The sequence below is a fragment of the Cyprinus carpio genome, chromosome A20 (assembly GCF_018340385.1).
Source record: "Cyprinus carpio isolate SPL01 chromosome A20, ASM1834038v1, whole genome shotgun sequence".
Classification (NCBI taxonomy): domain Eukaryota; kingdom Metazoa; phylum Chordata; class Actinopteri; order Cypriniformes; family Cyprinidae; genus Cyprinus; species Cyprinus carpio.
In genome coordinates, this window is record NC_056591.1 from 23,067,242 (window position 1) to 23,087,520 (window position 20,279).

The window sequence follows — 20,279 nt, forward strand, 5'->3', positions numbered from 1 at the left end:
GCAAAATCCCCAAGTGCTGAAGTTTACTATGCACAAGTTCTTGTTATGACATTTTTAAGCAGGAAACTCCCATCCAGCACCAAGTCCATAAGAAATGAATGAAGCATTTGACATTCATCCCCTGAGCCAGTCTTCAGTGTCACATGATCTTCAGAAATCATAATAATATGATGACGAATTTGAAAGAAATTAATAGTTTTATTCATCTAGGATGCATTAAATTGATCAAAAGTGACAGTAAAGACATTTATAATGTTATAAAATTTTGTATTTCTAATAAATGCTGTTCTTCTGAACTTTCTTATGATGACGTTTTGAGTGTTCAATGCAACCAAAAATCCTGAAAAATAAAATGCATCACAGTTTCAACAAAAATATGTTTTGTTTTCAACATTGATAATAATTCAGAATATTTTTGATGGATTTCTGAAGGATCATGTGACAGTAATGATGCTGAAAATTCAGCTTTTGATCACAGCAATAAATTACATTTTATTATATATTCACATAGAAAACAGCTATTTTACATTACAATAATATTTCACAATTTTTATTGTATTTTTGATCAAAGAAATGCAGCTTTAGTGAACAGAAGACTTTTGAAAATCATTTGAAAAATCTTACCGGCCCCAGACTTTTGAACGTTAGTGTATATAAATAAATTCAAATGATTAAATCGTGTATTTTTATGTTTGATTAAAGAATCAGTAGGCTGTAACTCACGTCTTCAGACTCTCGCAGGAGCTCGGTGTCTTCTACTTGAACCACAGCGCCATCGCCCGCATGGGAATAGAGCGCCTGTCGTCACCCGCATCACTTGACCCGGCATCACGGTGTGTGTGGGCTGGAAACACACGTACGGATCATTTCCACATTTGAAAGAGGTGGTTCTCAAGCGATGCTCTTTTCTTTCTCACCTGCTCTCCAGCCCGAGCAGGGCACTCTCCAGCCTGAGACTCGCCGATAATAAATCTGTCACCAGGACCATCAGCCGCTGTCAGGACACAGAGACAGCACTGTAGCAAAAATAGGTTCTAAAATTGTTTTGTTGACTTTATCATTATCTTATTTTGAATGTTACCTAAAACTAAAAAAAAAACACATTAAGGAATCACTTATTTTCAATGTTTTTGAACGTTTTGAGTAAGTAGTAACATCAGCTAAAACATTTAAAGAATGTTCCATTTCATTCATTCTGTAAACATTATGGGAACGTTACTTTTGAATGTTTTCTGATGTTCTGAAACAACTAGTAACATTAGCTAAAGCATCTAAGAATGCTTTGATAATTTTCTCATTAAGGTATGGACATGTTCTCAGAATATTCAAAAAGTCTTTTTTATAAAGTAAAAAACAAAACAAACAAAAAAATTTAGCCAAAACATTAAGGGAATGTTCCATTTTAATCATTCTGCAAACATTATGAGAATGTTACTTTTGAATGTTCTCTGAATGTTTTGAAATAAGTAGTAATGTCACTAAAAACATCGAAGGAACTTTCTAGGAATGTTTTGATAACATACAAATTTAGTTAAAGAATTGTAAGGGATAATGCACAGCTAGCATTAAAATCATTTAATGCATTATCCTGCCTATACCATGATTATTTGCTAGCATTGACAAGTTAAAGCTGTTAATGATGTTTGATTCGACCTCCTCGTTGCTGAGGAATATAATGCAGTGATCCAGTATCTAAGCTATTTTTAATTAAAGTTGCAGGGTAGTGTTGACAACAAGTTTATGTACTCTCTGATCTTTCTCTGTGTATGTGTGTGTGTGTGTGTGCATCAATGAGAGCAGATCATTAATATAGAACAGTAATTTGCAACTACCTGTGCATTTAACCTTTTTTAAAGCACACCTGCCAGTAAATCAGAATCGAGTATTCAGACAGAGCATGGTATAAGTTAAAATGTTATTTTGAATGACAAATATGTTTATAGACTGTCAGTAAATACTCATGAGCTCATAAATATGCAATTAATGCAAAATCCCCAAGTGCTGAAGTTTACTATGCACAAGTTCTTGTTATGACATTTTTAAGCAGGAAACTCCCATCCAGCACCAAGTCCATAGAAATGAATGAAGCATTTGACATTCATCCCCTGAGAGGCGTTTTGAGCGTTGCTTTCCAGTAGACGTGAGTAATTCGTTCAATATGCAGCGCTGACGCGAGCACTAGAGCGTGAGTTAACCAGGTCTGTCATCGTCGAGTCATGTGGGCTCTCACCTCTTACAGCGTAGCCGTCTTTAACAGAGGCAGGGAACGGAGGCAGGTTGTCTTTGGCATAAACGTCCTGAGCCAGAACTCGACCCATGCCGTCTATGAGAACAAGAAGACAGAGAAAAAGATTAAATGTAATTATTAGCATATAACATGCCTTTTAAAATACATAAGGGATGATGAGCTACCTGATATTTACCCCCAAAATAAAAAATAGTAATAATAAAAAATCTGTAGAAAATAACAATTTAGAGCATTTTAGATGCTAGCTTCAATGGAAGCTTATTTATACCTTGGAATAAAAATATAAAAATTGTAATTATTATTTTTTTTTTATAAGAATTGCAAGTTCTCTAACAATCTTGCATTTTTACATCTTGCAACTGACAGTTATAGACTCTCAGATTCTTATTTTTACACTCATTATTCTATGTTTACATCTTGCAATTCTGACTTTTTTTCCCTTGAAATTCAGAGTTTACGTCTTACAATTTAGATTTTTCCTGACACGAAAAAAGTAATTGCAACTTCTATTTTACAATTCAGACTTTTTTTTCTTACAATTCCAATTTTATTAATTTATTAATTGCAAGAAAAAAAAACTCTGAATTGTGGGATAAAATGTCACAACTACAATTTTTTCTGTGGCAGAAAAAAGCTTTAGCCCCATTATTTTTATTTATCATGTGGAATTTTAGGAGGAACATCTGAGGTGAAGTTGATGCTCTACATTTATTATTTCTATTCTATACAAACATAAATGAGATATAAAATGTTCCTCTGGAACTGCACACACACACGCATGGTCTGAAGATAAGAAGCTCTCATCAAATTACAGAAGGATCAATATCACAGCAGATTAACACACACTGATATGATCTACATCTCACACACTGGGATTCATTTCCAGCATCCAAAAACATGTTTGAAAGGAATAGATCATTAAAAAAAGAAATCACAGACTACCTCTGTAGTTAATGATCTCAGTGCCCAGAACTGCGGTCATCTCCAGCACAGTGATGAAGGCTTTATCCATAGAGGTGAGAGGGAATGGAGACATTCGGTGTCTCCGAGCCACTTTGGTGATGTCCACTGCACTATGACCTATAAACACACACACAAACTTTAACATTTCATTTATACACACGTGATGCTCAACTGATGTGGGTTTTTCTGTGTCTGATGCTGATATGTCCACTGCACTATGACCTACAAACACACACACAAACTTTTATGAGACTAAATACGACACTGAAAATACTGAAACTGATCCTAAGGGAAACTCGACAGCTGAGTTGCTTTGTCCATATATTTTGGGGGGGGAAAGTTTTTGTTCCATATCTATTTTGAAATTAACTATTTGTGTGTAACTATTGTATCTAATGCATGCTGTGCTTTTTTCAATATTTTAATTATTACGGCGACACTAGTGTTGCTATTAGTATAACTCTCAATCATTTATAGTTTTTAGTTAATATTTTGAATGACTTTTTTATTTTTAATTGTCCCAGTTCATTTTAATACATGTTTCAAGTACTATAATAGGTTAACGTTACAGTAATTTAGGTTTTTTTTTCTTTCAGATATTTATTTTTTAATACAATCAAGTATACTATAACATTGAGCATCTTTTCCCTTGGCAGTTGTGTTTACTGTTTTAATTTATTTTCTCACACATTTATTGTAGTTCAAGTAAAACATGTTCATAGTTTTGGTTAACTATAATAAACCTGCACTGAATATGATATTATTATTGCACACTGTTTTATAATTAAATATACTGAGCTGCAAATACTATTTACTATTAACTACTATTTAAATTTAGTGCAAAGAATATATATTTAATACTAAGGGGAAATAGTTATACATATATATCTGTTTTGTGATACAAGTGACCAAATGGAAAAGTCATCGACATTGATATTTCATAATCGCACGCAGGTCAAACACAAGAAAAGTAAGTTCATGAAGAAACATACTTGCTCGTAAGATGTTTTCTTTGCTTTTGTGTCTTGACTTCGTGTGTGGAAAGTGAAGAAGGGAAATAAGGGATGAAAGAAAAAGAAAAAAACTGTTAATATTTAATTTTTTGTGTGTTTTCATGGAGCTTTTATAGATGTTGGCCACTAAACCCCAGAAAACAATAAGCAATGTCATGCTGCTGTCATATCATTATGAAACTCAGAGACAAACATGGAGCTGGGAATTCTGGGATGTAATGAGTAGAAACAGAGAGAGATTCACTTCTGTTCAAAAGTTTGAGGTCGGTAAGATTTTGTATTTTTTTGAAAAAAGTCTCTTCTGCACACCAAAGATGCATTTATTTGATCAAAAATGCAGTAAAAACATTAATATTGCGAAATATTATTTCAATTTAAAATAGCTGATTTCTATTTGAATATGATTTAAAATCTAATATATTCCTGTGATGCAAAGCTGAATTTTCAGCATCATTACTCCAGTCTTCAGTGTCACATGATCTTCAAAAATCATTCTAATATGCTGATTTGCTGCTCAAGAAGCATTTATTATTATTTTCGATGTTGAACAAAATTGTGCAGCTTCATTTTTTTGTGGAACATTTTTTTTTATGATACATTTTGTATTTTAGGATTCTTTGATGAACAAAAAGTTAAAAAGAACAGCATTTATTTGCAATTTTACTGTCACTTTTAAGCAAATTAATGCATCTTTGCCGAATAAAAATATTCTTCATACTGACCCCAAACTTTTAAACAGTATTGTATCAGTAGTGTGACTGACCTCTGACCTTGTCCAAACTGAACATGACCTGATCTAAACCAGATCTGAAACTCATAAAATACTGATGTCAACAGACAAACCTGTTTGCTTTCCATTATATCCAATGAAAGAAAGAGACCAAAAACATAACATTCAACTTCGTATAATCTTAAGGGAATGTACCCTATTCCCATGACGTGAAACTGTAAGTCTTATTTCCTCTCCTCTTTATTTAGACATTCTTTCCTTTAATAACGCTGTTTTTCTCCTGTCGACCTTTCTGTAACCTCAACATGTTGCTCAACCCTTGACTGGAGTGGTAGTTTGTGATGACTGTACTTGTGAAAACCACCCTATAATCAGTGGCAGGAAAGCTCTAATAGACTCTCTAGAGCACTACAGTGAGAGCGAGATGGAGTGAAATGTTCCTGAAGAACTACTGATGCCCGAGGAGAAGCTGAAGAACTGAAGGAGGAGAGAAAGACAATTACGAGAGCAAGACCCTGAACAGCACAGAGCTCATGAAACATGAGAGAGAGACGCACAGAACTCTTATGAAAGAGCCAAAACGCAGCGAGCATGAGGGAATAATCTCAAACGGAAGGGTGATGATGATGATGGTCGTCAGAAAGAAGCCAAAAAAAAAAAGTAGTAACTTCTGAAAAGAGAACAAACACACAGGGGTTTGGGCTTAAGTAATCTGACCTCTTCTCGTTTGTAGGCTATGACTCTTCGTTTGTTTCTATTGAATTGCACTTTTTTGATTTTTTTGGATTTTTTATGCTTTTTTTTAGCTGAGTGTTCGTTTTATTAGTTTGTATTGTCTTTTATTATTTTCTTTCGTTTTTTATATTTTTTTTTTTTTTAAGTTAAATAAATGTTAAGATTTGTGTTTTTGAATTGCATCAAATACATAAATCATTTGGATTACAGTTTTAGTATGTAATAAACTTCATGTGATGCATATTTGTCAGTCACGCATAAATAAAACAGTTCAGATTTCTGTAATAGTACTAATAAACTAAATGCACTTTAAATACACAATAATTGGTGTTTTGTTTTTTAATATACATAATGACAATTTTTTTATATTTCATTAATTTTGACTATTTGTTTATTTTTTGTTTATTTTTTATTATTGTTTTAAATTATTGTTCTAAACAGTTAGTCATATTTTAAGTAATACATTTAATTGTATGAAAATATGATTATTTCAATAAAATAAAATAAAATAAACTATGACTTGATTTTTTTTTGAGTACGGAAACAATGAAATTATGTTTATTTTGATTTGATATTGTTTTTTTTTTTTGAAATTTAAAATAAAAGTATGACCTGATTTCTTATTTTTCATTATGTATTGATCATTATTTGTTGTAAATGGAGAAACAGCACCAGTGAAGTTTATGTATGACTGAATGTATCCTATGTACACTTAAAATAAAATAAAAATAAAATAAAATAAAATAAAATAAAACTGATATATTATTTTAGGACATGATTTATTTTTATTTATTTTTGAGTGCAGACAATCATACCAGTTTTGTTTAATGACAACTGACAATTTCGGCATCAAATTAGCAACTGACAATTATGCATCAAATTCAGCTTATTAGTTTGTTTATTTTAAAACTGTGTAATACAAATGGATGGAAAATTTACATGCAATTTAAATACACAAATCTTTAATTTATGCCTAAATGTTTTGAGTGTATTGTATGTAGTTTGAATTTTTTTGCCTTGCAATGCATTACTTGCATTGATTAAAAAAAATAAATAAGACACAAATTTGTACTCTGCTCATACAATATCAATTTAAGAAATCACAATATCAAAAGAGTGACAGAAGATGGCAGAGACAATGATTCAAAAAGGAAAAACATTTTAAAATAAAGTTCAGTTCTTTACACATTTAAGCATCCTAGTCTTGAAATGAAATACATATACATATCATAATTAAGTATAGTAGTTTTGATATTTAATAATTGTAGTTTTGAAATTAAATAATTTTATATTTTATAATTAAAAATATACAAAATGAAAAGCAAAATAAGATAAGAAAATGCTAAAAGAAAGAATAATTAAATCATGTTTCATATCATGTGGAAGGGCTGATTGTTCTGGATAGTTTACTCGAGAACTGAAGGTCCTATGGCCACGGCGATCATCTTTAAGCACCTCCAACTTTACACTGGAGCTTACGGAGATAAAGTCATCAGTTCATCAGTTACAGCACAGCAGCAAGCCAACAATCCAACAGGTCTCAGTGGCAGGCAAACTCCAACAGAGTGGCAGGCAACTCAAAGATACATCGACAGACAGAGAGAAAAATTTGAGGTTTTTACGTGAACTTTTGGTTTGTTAGTTAAATTTTAATTTAGAATTAGTATTTAAATTTAAAATACTAATAATGATGCACCACACACACACACCACACACATACACACCCACACACACACACACACACACATACCACCAAAAAGGCAATAGTTCACTGCAAAAATAACATTCGCTGAAAATGTGTGCTCACCCTGAGCTCCTCCAAGATGTAGATGAGTTTGGTTCTCTTCGTCAGAGTTAGAAGAACTTTAGATTGCCTTTGCTCCAATGGATCCTTTGCAGTGAATGGGTGCCGTCAGAATGAGAGTCCAATCAGCTGATAAAAACATCACAATAATCCACAAGTAATCCACACCACTCCAGTCCATCAGTTAACATCTTGTGAAGCAAAAAGCTGCATGTTTGTAAGAAACAAGGTGTTTTAAACTTTAAACCGTTTTTTCTGGCCAGAATACGAGTCCATAATCCATAAGTCCATCTCCTGTTGTCTCTCACATCAAAATCCAACAACATATTTGTTTACAGCTGTTTTGGCTTGTAAACAGAGCTTGATCTGTGCAGATTTCTCTCCTGATTCAGACAAGGCGTCACAGTAGGAAGCGTTATTGTTGTTATGTGAAGATTTATCTACTTATTTGGACAAGGCGTCACATTAGTGAGCAAGTAGTGATGGGAATATAACCTTTCTCTCCAAATCTGTTCCCCTGAAGAAAACAAATCCATCAACAATTAAATAACTAAGGGTGAGCCTACTGTCGCAAATCTTAATTTTTGGGGTGAACTCATGACAACAAAACTAAACAAAAATGTTTTAACAATAAAATACAATCAAAGCACACGCACCATCTGAGGTGCAGTAAGACGCTACATCTGAGGTGCAGGTCAGAAGATACCAAATCTGTGTAGAGAGGATATATAACAACACACTTGATTTACAAATATGTTTCTTTTTTTGGTTTATTGTTTTTTGGGTTTATTAGATGTTTGTTTGTAGTATTTATTAGATGATTATTCACAGGTGCAAACAATCAATCTCAATCCAGCCAACAATCAATTAACATTAGAAAAACCAACATCATAGTTCAATAAGATGCAGAAATATGAATTATCCACTAGCTGCGCATTTTACTGAATTTACCTTTTTACGCTACATAGGAACTGAGAAGGTATTTTTACAGAGGAGAGGAGGTGATTTGGATCATGTCCTGCTTGAACGAGAGGCTTTTTGGATTTATAAATTGAAAAGTGTATTATGACGTCAGTTGTTTTTTGTAAGTGATGTGCCTTTAGTCTTTGTATGTTAAAATTGAGCCTATAACATGAGAATTCATGTAATTTGACAAAGTGTGTTGAATATTGAAAAACTGTTGTTGTAGTCAGTATTTACTGTTTAGTAAGACCTGATTGGTTTTTCTTGTTTTTGGTTATTTTTTGTTTGTTTGTGTTTTTTTGTTTTGATGTGTGAATAATTGCCTATTTATACGTGTGTGGGTTAGTTGTATTAGTGATGGTTCTAGACATACTGCTGGTGTCATTTATAAGACAAAACCACATGATGGAGCTAGTACTGTAAACGAAGACAGAGACAGCGTGAAAATCTTGAAAAAAAAAAGTGTGAAGCTGAGCTCAACACACTCCTAAAGTGCAGAGGCATCATGGGGAACTACATTTACTCATATGCATGTACTTTAATTGTGCACATGTGCACATTCCACTGCAACAAACATGAACTATTATGCCATTCAAACTCTACTGGAATTGATATTCATGAATATGTAGTGTCCCAAATTAGCATCCTGCCTTAGAAGGCTGCTGTCTATGTAGGAAGCTCACTATATTTGGAACAGAACTTTGTAACAATGATGTGTTTCCTACTAGCACTGAGGTGTGTTATTGATGTATTAAGAGGATCTTTCTGCTGTAATATTATCATGTGTTGAGGGCAGTTACACAACAAATCTGACTAATACAATGCTATACATGCACACAGACATAAACATATTCATTAAAGTCAGGGTTTTACAGCTAACTAAAATAAAGTAAACATAAAAAAAAAAAAAATCTCATTTCCAATTTTTTTTTCATTTAAGTACTAAAATAACAAATACAAAACTAAAACTATAAATAATAAAAACTAGACTTATTAAAAATAAAACGAATAAAACTGACAAAAATATACAACAAAAATACTAAAACCTTAATTAAAAGTAAATAAAGTGAAAACAGAAAATATAAAAATAAAATCTAATTCAAAATTAACAAAAAGTACTATATTAATGATACTAAAATAACTAAAATAACACACAAACACCAAACATACCACTGCAAACACAAACAGCGTCACACATGAGTTAAACAAAAGAACAAATATAGGTAAATGAGGTTGTTTAGTGTTTTAATTTTTGTTTTTGGTTGTTTTGTATTTTTGATTTTAGTGTTAGCAAAAAGTATAATGTTCATGGCGTCATACAGCATGCGGCCATCAGCGGCAGACGTGGATGAATCTACACTGAAAAAATTTGGTATAGGATTTACTTTGCTAGTAAATTTCACAAAAAAATACAAAGAAATGGCAAGTAGCACATAGAATTAAACATGAAATGTCAAAAATATATAAATACATGCATATGTATATGTATATATATATATATATATATATATATATATATATATATATATATATATACACTCATATAAATGTTTTTTATATATTGTAAATATATGCTATATGTATGTTGTAAACAAACAGTAAAACTAAAATATACTTTTGAAATTGGATAATTTTTTTGGAACTCTGTAAAGTAAGATTTTTATTCAAATGTGTTGTGTTCACGTATTACAGATACATATGAGACAGATGTGATTGTATTCTCTTGGATTGAAATATATGGAGGTCAAATTATTTTTTAAACACTTTTTATAATATAAATATATTTATATATTTTTAAATATGTTTAAGTTTTTCTACTTTAAAATTTCACATTTAATTCAACGTTACATGTCATTTCTTTGTAATTGTTTGTGAAATTTAGACCAAGACCAATTTTTAGTAACTGTAGAAAATGTTTTGGTGTAAATTGGCTTAAAGAAAAAATGCTAACCATACAGTGCTTTAGCTTAACTTAAAAACTTAACTAAATATTTAAACTCACTGATATCTGTTCTGTAGTGACATGATGGTTAGTAGATGTTGGTAAATCTGTTATCATTGTTGGTTTGTGTTCAAAACTATCTAATTTCTCCTGTATTTGAGCTGTTTTATTAGCAATTGGAGCTAAAGTCATGTTTAATTGTTGGTTTGTGTTCAAAACTATCTAATTTTTCCTGTATTAGAGCTGTTTTATTAGCCGTTGGTGACTTGAGTTGAGACCTCATCCATGTGTGCTCGAACTTCTCGCCGAGACGCCTGGAGGAAGCACAGGCCAGTCATTCACCCCAACACACACACACACACAAACACCACACACACCCCCCCACAACACACACCACCACACACACAACACACCCACCACACACACACACACACACACACCACACACACACACCAAACACACACCCACGCACAAACAATCCATATCCAAAAGGCAAGATACAGCATCCATCCTGCATTCAGTCAAGACAGGTTTATGAGCATGCGCTCTGCCCACAAACACTAAAAAATAACAAACACACCCACACACACCCACACCAACGCACACACACACACACACACACACAAATACATGTATTCTCTCCAGCAACACAGAATAATAAAATACACTGCCGTGATGTGCATCGGCATACAATGAAAATATGACCAGCTGAGCAAAATGAAAACTCACCCGCATTTAAAGCAACTCAACAGATCTAATGCTGTTATTCGTGAGTGATAAATAAGAACAAACCAACAGAAAAGAAATCATGGAGCTGGAGAAATCACTTGAATGATGCTCGAATGATGCTCTTATCAAGGTTCTTTGAAGTATTTTGGATATTTCAGTAGTGCTATTGAGGTGTTGGGATAATTTTAGTTTTTTCAAGCTGAAAGCTATTCAGATTGAACCTAGTACAACTACAGTCAAGCTACATTACAAGTAACTAACAAAAGTAGTCAGTAAACTAACTGAACTGAAGCTATAAAAGGGGGTTTCAGATTGAACCTATTACAACTACAGTCAAGCTCTCTGACCTGTTTCCTAAAAGGTGTTTATTTAGTTATGTACTATATGGAAAGTATTTTTAACATATATTTTTTTTTTCATAATACAATTTTTTTTTTTAATTTTATGTTTTTAATATAAATATAAATAAATGAAAAATATATAGTTTATATTATAAGTGGTTTGTTAGTTGATGGAAATAGACAACATTTAAACTGTTTTATTTTTTAAATGCTATTATCTAATATCGTGCATCCCTATAAATAACTGAATACTAAACAACAACAACAAAAAAAAAACATCTAAATGTACTGCTGTATATTATATATACGTTTTTCAGTATAATAAATAAGCTTCTAATTTATTGTATATGTATATTGTATATATATTTTTTTAAATGTATAAAAAAATTGCTACTTTTTAAAGATATCAATGCAATATAACTTTTTTTTTTTTTTTTTTGCTATTCAAAAATATTATCCATTTGATACTGGAAAAACATTTTTGTTTTTTTTTTTCCGCCAGTAATACACACTATCCATTATACATGTTTTGGTTCTTATATAAATCTAACTTGTTTTATTATTAGTTAGCACATACAAGTATAGCTATATCAGCTTGTAATGGTATGACTCTTAGATTTTTTATTATTATTGATCACATACAGTATAATATACAAGCTTGTAATGTATGCTATATGGATGGATTCTCGTGTGTGTTTTACAGAGGTAAAAGTTGGATGATGAATTGCCGATATAAATAATACAATTTAGTGTTAGCAATATAATGTACACAAAATTGCTTTAGATGAACCTTTGTTTTATTTATGGCAAGCTTAAAATAGCCAAGTATCATCTTCAGTTATCATTAATTAACTGGCCTGGTCGATACTACTGCATCTCTAGTAAGAATAACCCCTCTGGCCATACTTACATTAAAGTGTTTTATGTATGAAAAAAAAATGTCAGAAATGAATTAAAAAATGTACAGGAAAAAATGTGATGTGATTATGGTTGTGGTTAATAACAATCTTTTAAAATGATGAAATATTATAGAAGAAAATCTTATAATGTTGTAGAAATGAATTGTTGTTAATTTCTGCACTTGAGGAAAGCATGCATGACAAGACAGGAAGGGTTTCAGGCAGAGCAGGAAGCAACAATCATCGCAGGCAGGAAGAAACATGTCGCATGGCAACATGTGGAGGTGGAGAAGAGCTGTTGCCATGGCGACGCGGCCTGAGACGCATGCAGGAATACCTCAGCAATGCTTAGGGTGGATGAAGAGGAGGGAAGCCGCGCCTGGGTGCCACGAGAAGGGGGGAGAAGAGAAGACAATTAAATATATGAGCCAGCAAAGCCAAGCTGAGACACACACTGCTGCCCCCTGCTGGCCCGGAGGACTGCTGGAGCACCGCAAGCCAAAGCAGCTGGGAACAGAAGACATTTAAAATAGCAGAAACTACACAAATACAGCGTGTATTTGCTTCTGATCTGGGATTTGTGCTTGACATTTTCAAGGCAAGTTCATGGGTTTTTTGAATATCAACCTGAGCTCATTTACTTAGTGGACAATCATTTCTGGTCCCTGTAATTATGAGATGAAAATCTAAATTATTTTTTTAAAAGTTGTAATTATGACATAGTCGGAATTATGACTTTAAAAGCTGAAATTATGACAAAAAGTCAAAATTCTGACACACTAAATTTAAATTATGACACAAAAATTTGAAATTATTAGATAAAGTAGAAATTATGACTTTAAAGGTTGAAATTATGACAAAAATTCAAAATTCTGACATACTAAATTGAAATGATGACATAAAAATGTGAAATTATAAAATAAAGTAGAAACAATGACTTTATAAGTTGAAAATTATGACATGCCAAGTCAAATTATATTAAAAAATATATATATATAAAAAATTACGACAAACAATTATTAGCTAAAAAAGTTTAAATCATGACTTTAAAAGTCAAAAATCATAAAATTTATGACATTATTATCAAATTATGACATTATCAAAATTATGGCATACTAAATTAAAAATAATGGCATAAAAAGTGCAAATTATGTCTTTAAAAGTTAAAAATTATGATTTTAAGTGAAATTAATGTCATGCTAAATTGAAATTATGACTAATAAGCTGAAATTGACAAAGTCAAAAGACACGAAAAGTTGAATGAGAGGTAATTGTGAATTGGTAAAATACATTGTTTTCCCAGTGGAACAATGATATATATATTTAATTATAATTTTGACTTTTCATCTCATAATTATGACTTACTAAAGCATGATTTTTCCCCCTTATGTGTAGGAAATAGGCTTCCACAAATCCCAGTTTGATGTTAGCTTGTGGATAAAAATGTGGTTACATTAAATCCAATTTATATTGGATTCACAACACATACAGACGCAAACATTCAAAGATGGAGATGTTGGTGTTGGTTTTTGATTTTTTGATATTGCTAGACAAGTTTAATTTTAACTTTTACTTTTCTTAAAATTATACGATTAATGTAACTACATTAATGTTGATGATGGTTTTTAGTTTTAACACTGATGTTGATGTAACAAATATTTATGTAAATATTCAGAAGTTATTTCACATACTCAGTCATCATACAATACCATTCAAAAGATTAAAATTAATACTTTTATTCAGCAAGGGTGAGTTAAATTGATCAAAAGTGTCAGTAAAGACATTTATAATGTTACAAAAGATTTCTATTTCAAATAAATGCTGTTCTTTTGAACTTTCCATTCACTGAATCCTGGAAAGATTCAGTTTCCATAAAATTATGAAGCAGCACAACTGTTTTCAACATCGATAATAATCAGAAATGTTTCTTGAGCAGCAAATCATCATATTAGAATGATTTCTGAAGATCATGTGACACTGAAGACTGGAGTAATGATGCTGAAAATTCAGCTTTGATCACAGAAATAAATTACATTTTAAAATATATTCACATAGAAAGCACATATTTTAAATCGTAATACTTTTCCACAATATTACTGTTTTTACCGTGCTTTTGATCAAATAAATGATTCACATAGAAAGCACATATTTTAAATGGTAATACTTTTCCACAATATTACTGTTTTTACCGTGCAACTCCATACTTTTTAATACAAAACCCCATGCATGCTAGAATACCATAATTATGTCAATTGCAATCAATTCAAGTTTTGAAAGTGTGAGATAGGTGTGATAAGGTGAGTTGGTTTGTTTGTTTAGTTTTTTTCTTTTTTTTTTTATGATATGATGAAACACATACAAGAAGAGCAGAAACATGTATTTTCAATTTTGATTTTATGTTGACTGGAAATGCTTACAGCATGTGACAAGAATCATTTGGTATTATTGCACATAAAATCAGCACTGCATCTCACATTTATGCATGCAAGGTGTCCTTGTGGTCCATGAAGGGAGTAATATATCTTGCAGGCTGCAGCCCAACCGAGTTTAATGTTCAAGTGAAACTAAAGTACTACAGATATCATCTTTAGAAGTGTTATTTATCACCACACACACAAACACAGCGCTGTTATGCTTCACATGTGCAATGTCCTCAAACCAGTGTTCTTCTCAAAGGTGATTCAGCACAAATAGTGCTTTACCCAAATGACTCCAAAAGACTTCAATTGTTGCTAACAATGCTATACTCCTAAAAAATCTCATGGCAATTCTGTTTACGTTTTGCCAAATTGGTGGCTAATTCATTGATCTCATTTGTAGGTTTTCATGCAATCTGCTTATGTCCCAGTGATGGTTTGGTTTTATGGGTGGACCTTCAAGCTTACTTTTTTCCTAAAAATCTTACATTTTCATATGACTCACATACTGTAGAATGAATTCATATGAAATGGCCACCTTACATTTTCTCATAAGATTTGAAATAGTTTGAAATACATAAAATCATTGACCTGAACATTGATGTTTAATTAGCATTTCTCTGATGACATGTTTTCACTGTGTCAGTGTCCATTTTGTAAAACTTAGTTTTTATCTGAGTGTTGATTAAATACATTTGATTAATTTAAATAAAATGTATTTTCCATTTCGGTTTTCAGCCAAGTGCATCCTGAATTTTCAGTTTCGACCTTGAATTTTCATTTTGGTGTATCAATAGTTATAATTAACATTTCTCATCTTACTTAAGATGAGATTTATTTATTTTTTTCTTTGCAATTTTTACCTTCACTACAAAGTATAAATGCAGTTCTGTCATTTAGGCCAAAATTAGTTATCTTAGGATAACATTCAATTTTAAATGCAATTAAAATGCATAAATCTTTAGGCCTAAATATTTTTAAGTATGTTGCACAGAAAAAGTAAGTCATATAAGTTTGCAATGAGTGAGTAAATGATTACATTTTGGATGAACTCTCTCTTTAAAACCTCATATCATGTCTGGCTTGGTTCCCGAGCCTCAGATTTGACCCCTCTGAAGGGAGCGAGGGCGGCTAACAGGACACACACAATCTGCTCAAGACTGCTAATGCACAGCCAAGCGGTTTCTGCTGTGCTGTGTTTAATAATGCTTTAGTAGGTGCTTCTGTAATGCAGCTATCAGGATGAGAAACTACACCTCAGATAATCTGTGGACACCATGATGCACTAAAGCAATTTACAGCATTGATATCTGTTAATAATCCACAATCTGAGATTTCCGTGCTGGTGCATGTTTTCAAATGTTTTCATTTTTATAACAAGCTAGCATCTCCTATCAGAATTGGGCTAAATAAGCAGTGACCTGCATGTCATTATCAGTTGAGTTTAGTCATTTTACACATTTATATAGGTCTATAATTAAAAGACAACAATTCCAGTATTTTCAAACTGAAGCTGTGATGAAACATTATAATCATTCATAATAATAATCAAAATAAAAAACATAATATCATAATAAAAATAAAATAAAATAAATAATCCTATAGAATCCAAAATATAAATATTGAATATTATTTTATAAAAAAAAAAAAAAAAAAAAAAAAATTTAAATATTGTATATTTTTTTATAAAATAAATAATTAATTTAGAATTAATTTAAAATAATTAATTTATGTATGAAAATCTATAATAGATTTTAGCCAACACACTGCAGGCATTTACTAATTGAACTTTTAGTCAAAAGAGTTAAGAGATTATTTTGCTCAAGATTTTTTGGCAGACTGCATTTTAAAACCCTAAAGTCCTGAAAGTCAAGAAAGCAGCTTAAGGGTGTTATCTAACATACTCATAATTCAGCCAAACATCAGAAAGAACACAAGATCTGATCTTCTACGTCTCATCCTGTGTGATGAATATCACAGATGTCCAATACAATGCACAAAATATATGAATATTTACACACAAATGAGCAATGTCACATTGGACAAATTGTCAAGTGCAAATATGCATGACTAATTATGCAAAAACTTTATATACAATATTACAGCCAAAAAACATAACACAAAAAGACAGATGGACAGATGGATGGACTGATGAATGCAAACCTCACAGCAACAAGTTTATGTGTGCAGTCATTTTTTCTAACACTATATCTATATCACACTCTTTAAACAATTGAGTACACACACACACACTCCGTGAAAAAAAAAAAAACCTTCCACAAATCACTCACACATACCAGCACTAGATTTATACACAATTCGACTGATTATTAAACTATCAAATGGATTTTAATACTAAACACATGTTCTCTGACTCAAGAAACATCAAGTGCCAGATAAAGAGTGCAGACTTACCATCATCTACATGAAGAATGAGATCTCACACACATACACACACTGACACAGAGAGGAAGTGAACACACACATATGGATGGAGAAAGAAGAGGAGGAGGAGGAGGAGAGAGAGAGTGAGAGAGAGATAGAGAGAGAGAGAGAAGCCCACAGAGACGGAGCAGGAAGGAATTATGAACCAAGAATTAGAGGGAGAAAGAAAAGGAGAAAGAAACAGAGAAATGGAGAATGAACACACACACACACACACACACACACACACACACACACACACACACGCACGCACACAAATCCATGGTCTATAACTTACAAACATGTAGTTTATGTTAATGCACAATAATTGAAAATTTAAGGTATTTATTAGGATAGAAAGACACCAAATAAACCAGTTTGTCTTGCGTTTGTGTGTCATTTCAGTCAATTTGAAATGGATTATATTAATTGATAATACACTGGTAATGAGCAACAGACTCAAAATATGGCACATTAACAGCGGTACAGAAAACACAGAAGAAATGAGTGCAAATCAAAATTTCCAATATCTTTCAAAAGTCGCTGACCAACTTTGCTAAATTGGCCAACTTTGTGATTTTCACAAGTGCTTTTTGCATAATGTATCGAATGGATAAGGAATGGACCATTTCATTATCAAAATTACAAAAAGAAAACATTATTTATGAGTATTTTTTTTCTATGAGAAAATCTCTAAAAAGAGGTCGTCAGATACGCCTATAAGTTGAGGTAAAACAGAAACATGCTCTCATACATGTAAGATTGATGTATTTGAATTGCATATATAAAAAGTTCTATTCATTTGGATTACACATATTCATTTTGATTAAATTTTTGTGATGTTTTTTTGTTTTTGTGATGCATATTTGACTGTCATACATAAATGAACTTGAAACAGGTCAGATTTCCGTAATATACTAATAAACTGACTGTGTTTCAAACACACTATCATAATAAATCCAATTGGTTTCAATCTCATTCATTTGAACTAAATGCATATTAGAAATATTTAACCACGTTCATACTTTTTAACTGAATACATTGTTTTCACAATGAACAGATTAATGCTGATTCCAAGCAATTTGAATAAATGCATTTTGAAAATATGATTATTTAAATAAAATCAAATATATGCATAGTTATTAATAACCTATGCCATGGTTTTTTTTTTTTGAGTGCAGAAATGTAACCTGTTTCATTTACATATGACTGACAAATCTGCATCATATTAGATTTAATAGTTTGTCAAAACTATGTAACACAAATGGATGGAAATTTTATATGCAATTCAAATTCTGAGCCTCTTTCAAAGCAACTCTAGAAGTGAACTGAATGCAAGACTGAAGTATAGTAAAGAAACTAGAAAACAATTTCTGCTTAATAGATCAGATACCAACAAAGCAGGCATCATCCAAAAAAAGCTTTACTACGGTACACAGTCACAAAGAGCTTCTAAACTACTGCTAAATGAACACATCGGTCAAAATGAACAAAGAAACATTTCACAACAACCTGAATAAACATGATTCACTGACAGAAGTGATTCTGTGTGGAAATAATGCTGATGAAGTGACAGTCAGTCACACTCAGAGATGTTGCGCTGAGGATCTGCACTGCTGAGCATTTGTTTATTGTGTTCTCTTTCATTTCTCCTTGGCCATCACTATCTGATCTTCTCTGAGCATTAAATTCAATGTTCTCAGCTCTGCGACAGCGAGACGCCAGTCAGTTCAGAGGAGGAACATTATCAGCACACAAGCCAGAAAACTACACAAGCACACACAAACACAGTTATCTATTGCTGCGGTTATATATATATGTATATGCCCTTCTATATTTCTATATAAAATTCTGTTTCTTAGACTGTAGTTTGAAACATCAGAGGTGTAAATAAGATTTGACGGATAAACACTCATACATTAATAACTATAAAACGGTCAGAGGTATGTTTGACACACACACACACACACACACACACACACACACACACACACACACACACACACACACACACACACACACACACACACATACACACCAGCAATGTGGATTTATCCTGTCAGTCACTGCTTTTTTCACATTGATGTTTTGACATTTTTTGGCTGTAATATGTGATTCTGATTTTTTAAAAAACATTTTTATCATTAATTACACCAACTTAGTGCATTAAATCAATAGCCTTAGCAAGATAATACTTTAAAACAACAACATTTTTGCATATGTTAAAGTTAATTTAAACTGCTGTTCAAAGGTTTGGGTCGGGAAGATTCTTTTATGCTCACCAAGACTGCATTTATTTGAGAAAAAATTCAATAAAACTAGTAAAATTGTGAAATATTATTACAATTTAAAATAACTATTTTCTATTTGAATATATTTTTAAATGTAATTTATTCCTGTGATCAAAGCTGAACTTTCAGCATCATTACTCCAGTCTTCAGTGTCACACCTTCAGAAATCATTCTAATATGCTGATTTGTTGCTCTAGAAATGATCCTTCAGAAATCACTCTAATATGCTGATTTGTTGCTCTTGAAAATTTTATTATTTTTATTTGTGGTGGAAACCTCTGTAACATCATAATTGTCTTTCCTGTCACTTTTGATCAATTTAATGCATCCTTGCTGAATAAAAGTATTATTTTCTTTCAACCCCCCCCCCCCCCCCAAAAAAAAAAAAAAACCTCATACTGACCCATATACAGTGTTCAATTGTAGTGCACATACACACTGCATGATTAAAGTAAATTCACTGCAAATGCATTTCCCATTCATTCATGCAAAGTGAGGGATGAGCCTAATTATTTTCTATATTAATCAACAGCAGGTTACAAATACAAAAAATAATTTTAATAAAAGTTGAACTCAAAATATTCCATTAAGTGCCCATCTTAGGACAGAATGCAGGGGGTTTAAAATCAATACATTCTTAACAAATGAGCTGCCACCATTCTGCCCAATTACTTGTGCATTAAAATTAGATGCAGGATTGCATTTGCAGATAATCACAGGAACTGGTTTATGTGTTAGTGGCTCACTGTTATGTAACCATGTTATATAACTGTGTGGAGG

The 20,279-nt window shown here is 31.9% G+C and overlaps 1 pseudogene; it reads right to left on the minus strand.

The window, feature by feature from the left end:
* LOC109110401 overlaps positions 1-20,279 on the minus strand; it is a 77,788-nt pseudogene that overhangs the window by 10,600 nt on the left and 46,909 nt on the right.